The 8,238-nt window shown below is 52.0% G+C and overlaps 1 protein-coding gene across 1 annotated transcript in view; it reads left to right on the forward strand.

The window, feature by feature from the left end:
* LOC104274248 (rho GTPase-activating protein 26) overlaps nucleotides 1-8,238 on the forward strand; it is a gene marked incomplete at both ends in the record, with an annotated part of 44,392 nt that overhangs the window by 16,979 nt on the left and 19,175 nt on the right. The window lies entirely within an intron of this gene.

Genomic DNA, 8,238 nt, shown 5'->3' on the forward strand with positions numbered 1-8,238 from the left:
TGTGCCCCGCGGTGGCAGGAGAACCCACGCGCTGCTGGGGACATGGAGTTGCTTTTTGGTAATGGGGTCTAAAGCAGAACCTCCGCTCAGTTGAGCTCCTCACTGGGTCTCAGATCAAGCCTAGAATTAAAGGACTAAAAGCTATTTCTTTGCAATATAGAAGACTACTCCAGGGTGTATTTTCTGCCTTTGTGCAACCTGATGAATCTGTACTTCTAGGTCACCTTGAAACTCTTTAAGGGCAAAGGAATTGAATAATTTTTTTTATTTCAGTCATAGAGCTGACCTGTGCTTTCCCATCTTCTTCCTGCTCCTGCTGGTTACCGTGGAAACCTTTAGTTAGTGCTTAAAAAGCGAAAGCATCATCGGGTGTTTGTGCCAGCCTCAAGGCTGCGGGGCTGTACCTGGCCTCGCTGTTCGCAGGGTGCTGCGTGAGCGGGAGGGATTAGGCAGGACTTGGAAACCCAGAGACCGAGTTAATCAGTGTAACCGTCTGGAAGGAGGTCTGGGAGAACCTGAAGTTATCTGTTTAGGAATAAAAAATAGCAAATGGTACTTGAAATAGGCTTAAAAACGGCTTCAGATGCTTTCTTATGACACGGATTTGTATCTGTTCCTTGGGCTCCTCAGTGAGGCTGTTAAAAACCAAAGAGCTGGTTTAGATTTCAGTTTCAAAACCTCCTGCATTTAGAGGCTCAAGCCAAGGGCCAGGCAGTTCCAGATGCTCCCGTCGGCCAAAGATGTGTGAGGAGTCTCCTGACCACTCGAGTGCTTTTTGTTTAAGGGGAAACCTGGTGGTGTTTGAGAGCTGTGGAGGGGAGAGGTGGGTAACACAATGGGTTTTGTGCTGCTTCGGTAGGGAAGGAACTAAAACAAAACACAAACAAACAATGGGCGTAGTGGTTTGTGCTGTACTGGAGGAGAAACAGCTCACAGTGGTTGTTTAATGGGAAAAAAATCATCTCGGAGGAAGGCAGGAAGCCGAGGGGCGAGAGCCTGCTCTGCTGAGCTCGCCCTGCAGAAGCTCTCACAGTCGGGATTGGAAGGGACCTCTGGAGATCATCCAGAGCAGGGTCTCTTCACACAGATCCCACAGGAACGCCTCCAGGCGGGGTTTGAAAGTCTCCACAAATGGAGACTCTACACCCTCCCTGGGCAGCCCGGGCCAGGGCTCCAGCACCCTCCCAGTGAAGGAGTATTTCCCTGTGTTTAGCTTGACCCTCCTGCTCTCCGGTCTGTGTCCCGGCTCTGGTGCTGTTCCTGGGGGGTCCCGGGGCAGAGGAAGGGCCGGCCCTGGGCACGGGCCCCCCAGCATCCCTGCACGGCTGCTCCTGGGGAGGGCAGCCCGCTTGGGGGCTCCTTACTGGGACTCTTCTAAACGAACCAGTCACAGCTAACGTGAGCAAAAGCGAAGGGCCCCTTCCTGACCCCAGCCAGCTGGGCTGTGCTGGTCGGAGGCGATTGCCTCCTCTGTTTCTCTCTTGTTTCTTTCTGTTCGGTTTTTTTTTTTCTGGTTTTTATTTATTTATTTTTTAAAGTAATGTGAGAATAATCAAGATTTGAATTTTTATCAGATGAACTAAACTATTATTTCTCACGGTATTGCTGCGGAGATCTCTCCCACTAAAAGCAGAGCTCAGTCTGTATTGGTCAAGTGGAGGAGGAGAGTCTGCCTCACGTCTTACGCTCGCATCTCGTGGTTTTTTGCTTTGTGCATTTGCTGTTGCTTGCAGAAAAGGGGCACGGGGCTCCTCACAGGGCTGCAGTTACTAATGGTAATAAACCCGCCCTAACACAGCAGGTACATTCAGAAATGGCAATTGTTAACAGGAATTACAGATCAGCTGGGATCGGTGCCTCTGAGGGGGGTTAGCAGTGCCTTTCCCTCGGCCGGGCAGTGCCGGGGGGTTCCCGGGATGGGGGGTGCCCCTCTGCCATCCTGTGAGAGGGACATGTCCCCCTGTGCAGGAGGCAAAAGAGAGATGGAGGCAGGGGGAGGACAGGTCCCCAGGCAGTGGGGAGGGTTTATAAACAGAAAATGAAGTTGATTTCTGCCTCTTACCGCGTCTCTAAGCCTGTTTGTGCTGCCTCCTGCCTCACGCTCAGGTGTCCAGGGAATAATGCGCGACCCCTGAGTGTGCTGCTCCGTCAGGAACGTAACGCTGCAAATTTCCTCCTCTGCTCCACAGACCCTGCTCCCAGTGAAACTTGCTATTAGGATGTTATTCTTTGACCTGTGAGTAGGCGAAACCCTTAATTTTCCTTCTGAGGAGTCATAGAATCATTTAGGTTGGAAAAGACCTGTAAGATCATCGAGTCCAACCATTAACCCAGCGCTGCGAAGGCAAGTTCTTAGGACATGTTCGCACTGTCAGGGTTCCTGTGATAAAGCCCAGCAGTGATTTACTGTTTCTGAAAGAGAGGAAATCTCTTTGTTCTGGTGGTTTTCCAAGGGGATCTCTGCAGGAAAGACTGAACACCCGCAGTCCAGTCTGTCCCAGTAAGCCCTGTGCCTGCGTCTGCTGGCCCTGGCAGTGGGCATGGCTGAGGATGCAGCAACTGAAGCTGGTGAGACTCTGGATAATGTTAAAAATGGCCTAGTTTCTCTTGTTTCAGGCCAGAATAACTCTTGTCTTTCAAATAACTGAAAGACAAGCCCAGCACCTATCTTCTCCTGTTTCTCGTGACTGTTTTAGTTACTGGAGTTGCTGCTGTGTAGTTGGTTTGTTAATCCTTGGAGCTTTTGGTGTTTGCAGGGAATGACTGCTAAGAGTGCTCCTCACCCCTGGCTTTAAAAATAACAGTTTTTTTAAAAGCTACACGAAGAACTGATGCTGGGAGATGTGGTGAGCTTGCTGTGCGCGACAGTGCCGCAGCCCTTTGGCACCAGCAGCATCGTTTTTGAGCAGTCCCCGCACCCGTTGGAGCAGCAGACTGGAGCTCCTTGTGGTGCTTACGCTGTCTTCAGGGTTTTCTCTTTATTCTGGGAATTTTTTCTCCTGCTGTTTCTAGCCAGGAAAGGAGGAAAAATCTTTCTTCAGTGCTGCAGAGCACCTCGGGTGCATCAGGCTGTCCCCCCGCACGTCACCTAGCAACACGCTCCCGGTCGCATGCTTCCCAGTTGTTTTGCTGCAGATATCTCCTTTTGGCCCACCACCTATCTCTGAGAACGGCTACGCTCTAGTTTCAAATGCTTTTTTATCAATAGAATGTGCCAGCTCTGATTAAACAATTTTTTTTTCCCCTGCCAAATAAGTTAGAGCAGCTCAGAGCGAAGCGGAGGTGCGCGGTGCTGCGCCCATGGTGCTGCCAGGAGTGGAGCTGGTTGCAGAAAATTGCCTTTTCTATTAGTGGTGCTGTAATAGCATCCCTGTCATCTTCTTTTTTTATGTGTTTTCTCACCAAGGAGTAAATGCATGGGAGATGCAGAGGAGGAGGATTTCGCTCTGATGGTGTTTTGAGCTCTGGTGGGAGGGAGATGCAGGCTCTCCAATGCAGATGGTGCCGTGCTTGGGGCTCCCGAGACCCTCCCGTGGCTCCGCGTCGCTCCATCCATCGCTCGGCCAAGGACTGGGGCTGCCCCTGCCTGTGCAGCCCCTCCACCCCCACCAGAAGGTCAAAACAATTCAGGAGGCTGGGACAGAACCTGCGTACGTGTATTTAGCAGAATTAACTATCTTTAATCATTCCCAGCTGCAACCTGGCCAGCAGTGACTAGTTCTCTTTGGTTTTGCTGTGGTGGTGTTTTCTAGTTTACGTGTTTTAACCAACACGATCGTGATTGCTATCTGTAGCACAAATTGTTTTCCACTTATCAGCGTGGACGGTTTCCATGGGCTCCGCAGGGCGGCTGCTGTCGGCTGTGGCCCCACCGGCCCAGCAAAACCCCCCCTCCATGGCAGCCCCTCGGCACGACGGGGCAGGGGGCTGGCCGTGGAGAGAAGTGCGATTCGGAGGGCTATCTGCTGAACGAGGGTTTGTTGGCAAAGGAAAAAAAAAAAAGAAAAACACAACCCTCCAGGTCTTCTGCCTAAAAATACAACCCGGCGCTTGTTTTCCTCCGTGTGGAGCTGTCCCGGCCTTGGCAGCCCCTCTCCAGGCTGTGGAGCCCCGCGGGAGCCGGGGTCCCTGGCAGCGGTGTGGTGCTTGTCGCAGTGTTTTCCGTGCCCAATGGCTTCAGGAGACCCACCGAGGCATCCGTGCGGGACCAGGGGTGGCTGCTTCCCCAGAAATGTTCTTTCTTTTGGGTTGTTTTCCCCATTCCCCCCCGAAGGTGCAGCCGGCGAGGAGGCTGACGCCTCTTGGCACAGCAGGTCTGATTTCATCCCCGTGGCAGCTGTTTATGCTGCTGTCTGGTAACTATTCATTTGCTTGATTTATGTATTACTTCCAGTAAGTCATTCTTGCCCAGGACTTTCTGGAAATTTCCACTAGCCGCTCAGGCCTCTGAGATGTGCTTCTCTCATATGCTCCTCACCCGATGCGGCTGCCAAAAAGAAAAACAAAAACGGAGCGAGGCCAGGCAGCCATCCTCACCCTGCTTTGGAAATGCTGGGTTTGGGGTTTTTTTTGCCCAGTACCCGTTTTATGATCCCTTTGGATCCCATCTGGGTCCTGGGTGAAGCCCCAAGATTTTGAGTGACCCGAAGGATCTGGGTGCTCCGGTGGGTGGCGAAAGGCACGTCGCACGAGCAGGGACTCGCCGTAGGCGCGCTCTGCCTCGCCGCAGCTGGGAGAGTCCTCCCTGGGGCTCCTCAGGCCTGAGTCTGGCTCTTGCCGTGCTTTCCCCTCCCTCCTTTTTCTTTCTTTTCTCCCCCTTTTTCCTCCTCCTCTTTTGTTTCTCTGCTTTGTGATTTGGTTTGGAGCGTCAAGTTGCGGGCAGGGCAAAAGGTGTGAACCTGCATATGGAGTAAAGGAGGGGGAAAGTTTGGGCCGATTGTGCTAAACCAAACCAAAACAAGAACATCCTTGGTTTTTGGAAATACAGTTCTAAGCAGCTATTTTCAATCCTCCTCTTCCCGACTGGAGCCAAGCCCACTCAGATCAATAAAAATCCCTTTTGGTCTAACACTCTGAGGTGATTAGCGAGTATAGCCAGTCCTCGGTTTGTTTTTTTGGTTTCTGCGTGGGAAAAGCCCCGCCAGCCCGCAGCGTGCAGCCCAAGGCAGGAGAAAAGGGGGTGTGGAAGGAGCAGCTGGGGAGGAGGAAGGCAGAGGCTTTGGTGACGTGCTGGGGACCTCTCCTTGCTCCCGGCTCCGCGAGAGCAGCCCGACATCATCTGCATGGCCCTGCTCCGTCAGATGGGGCTCTGTGCAAGTTCTGGGGTATTTTTAACGCTGGAGACAGGCAGCGAGCGAGAGGTTGCTCTGCGGATGAGTTTGAAATCTTAGCGGGGGGGCCCATCTTGCCTGGCTAATTTAATGACAGCATTTAACTGGAACCACCTGTGGCTCCGTGCAAAGACAAAGGCCGCGGAGGTCCGTGGGCCCTGGCAGAGCCTCCAGCGCCGGCTGCGCTGCCCCTCGGCGTTAATGAGCTCGGCATGGCTCTGCCACAACGCCTCCCTTGTTCTCGCAGTTTTTGCATTAGGCTCCCGAAGATACTTTACCACAGTTTGTTAGGGGGTTAGTTTTTTACAACCAGGGAGTTTTACAGAGAGGAAGGAGCCTGCCCTGTGCCTTCTCCTGCCTCCCCGCAAAAATCCTGCGCCCGTTCGGATCGCTCAGGGGCAGCACTTGCGCGGGGGGGGGGGGTGCTCAGACCTCCCTGGACATCACAGCAGTCTCTTAGATGGCCTTGTGCTGTTTGCAAATGGCCCGTGGCCATTTTTCTACTGCTACTTCAAAATAATCCCCTGGATTATTGATAATGTGCTGGTAGATCAGTTCCTCCCTCCCACTCCGGTTTGGAGCGCCTCGCACCAGCCACACGCCAGCAGCGCAGCGAGCGCAGTCCCGAGCTGTGTTTGCACTTAGCAGCTGGAATAACGATGATGCTGTGAATGCATTCCCACGCTTTCCTGGTATTTGCTCTGCTCAAGGCTTGGGGTGAGGAGGATCCTTCCCCAGCGCTGCAGCCCTTCTGCTCGGGGAGCAGCTCGGGTGTGATGCAGCGAGTCCCCGTGAACCATTCGCGCTTTGGAGCTGGAGGCGTCAAATCTTTGCAGGGCAGCAGCAACGCCTTCGGTGCCCCCCTGCCCTTTCCTCATCTTCCCTTTGTGTCCCTGCTCGGTTGGAGGAGCTGGTGATGTTCGCCGCCGCGGGCTCAGCAGGTACCGGCAGGACGCGGTGTTGGTGGGTGACGCGGCCCCAGGAGCACCACGCAAAGCACGCGCCTGGCTGCCTGCCGCCCCCCTGGCTCCCTCTTACGCTTCTGGCTTTGTTTTTACTATGAGATTCTGCTCAATTTTAAAAACAACAACAACAACAAAACCCTGTAGGTGTTCACTGTGCTTTTCGGGCTTGGCTTCCTCTAATGTGTAATTTACCAAAGGGTTTTGTTCTACTTCTGCAAATGAACTTTTAACCTCCTTAGCCTAGATCATCAATAGAGTAGCTCTTTGCATTTTCTGGTGGCTTTTTCGTTCATGCTTCTCCAAAAGGTCCTTTTATTTTCTGAAGCCTCCCCAGTTTTTAGCTGGAGAGGAATGTACTTCAGAGACTGCAGCATCTCTCTTAACCAGGTTCTTCACAACTCTTGCCTCTTTATCATGCATACAAGTCATCTCTCTAGATATGATAACGGGTGTCTTAAATTAGACCGAAGCTTACATCAGCCGTGCTGGCAAGGCCAGTCATTTAGCAGCATTAATGCAGCACATGCTGGGTTTGCTGTGGAGTTTCTGTGGTCGAACATCTCTGCCGAGCTCCCGCCGGACGGCCGGGATCTGTGCGAGGGGCACCAGGCTTTTTGCATTACCCAAGAGTGAATTCTTGTGGGCTTGCGTTTGAACTTGGTCTTGTTGGGTAGAGGTTGTTGATAGCACATAATTGTCTGGATCCTTTTTTAATTGTTTATCCCAGTGAAACTGAAATTACGTACAGAGACAGATTGAGCGAAAGATTTCCAATAAATAGCTGGCGCCTCTCCCTGGAGGTGTCTCCTCCATCCCCGCAGACAGAGTGGGACTGGGCTTAATGAGAGCTTCTCGAGATTGCTTTTTATTTTGAACAGGCCCAGTACTCAACCCAATTCAGTTATATAGATTTCAGTCAAATCCTTTTTTTCAGCAGAAGAAAGGAGAATAAAAGTCATTAGTGCCAAAGATGTCTTTGAGCTGTGGTTTCCCCAGGGTGCTCCCCAGCCCAGCCTGGACCCATCTCTGTCCATGCCAAGTGCCTACACCACACGTCTAGTTGAGTTTCAGTCTTTTGGTAGTTACATTTGGACTTAGAAGCGTATACTTTTAAAAACATATTCTGCTGTTGCATGTGGCAGAAGCGAAGGCTCTGAAACCACCGTTTGGGTCTGGGAGAGCCAGGAGGCTCCAGGAGCCACGGGTGGACAAGAACTGGCTGTAGTCACAGCTTCCACGCACAAAAACCCCGTTAATGGTGGCACCCACATGGGGACAGGAGCTGGGGCTGCCTCGGAGTGATGCCAGGCAGACCAGAGCCGAGCTGAAGGAGCCAGTCCTGTGGGGTACAGGAGTCTGGAAATGTATTTCTTGGCTGCCTTCATCTAACTCAGCCCATGGAGGAAGGTGACAGGAGGGTCCGTCCATCGGCTGCACAGGTGCTGCTCTGAGGCTGGGGTTGGGTAATTTCAGTGAGTGAAGTAGTTGCTGTACTCTTCTTATGTGGTTCTGTGGAAGTTTGTGGCAATTTGACTGTTGTGTGCTGCCATGAAAAGTAGGAAAAGCATCATGGGGTGAGTGGGTTTGCTCACGTGCTTGTGGCAGGGTGCACAAAATCTGGGGGGTGTCTTTCCAGTCGTTGGGTAAAACCAACAAGCATTTTGCCTGCTTTTGTTAACCATAACTTTTAATTTATCCTACAAAGCCGGTAATTTCTGTATTCCCTTTCTTTCCGTTTAAACAAATTTTTAAGAATTCAGTGTTTTGGAGGGAAGGGCATTAAACCTCGCATTTCAAAGTGAACGTGCTCCAAAAGAAAGAAGAAGAAAAAAAAGTCAGAAAAGCACCTGCTTCGTTACTCTGCCCTGTGGCCGACGCACTTGCCTGAACACACACAGGTACAGCGGGGTCACTTGTGCTCGCCGCCCTGCGGGCTGGCTCTC

Source organism: Apaloderma vittatum, unplaced genomic scaffold, assembly GCF_000703405.1.
Source record: "Apaloderma vittatum isolate BGI_N311 unplaced genomic scaffold, ASM70340v1 scaffold10580, whole genome shotgun sequence".
Taxonomy (NCBI): domain Eukaryota; kingdom Metazoa; phylum Chordata; class Aves; order Trogoniformes; family Trogonidae; genus Apaloderma; species Apaloderma vittatum.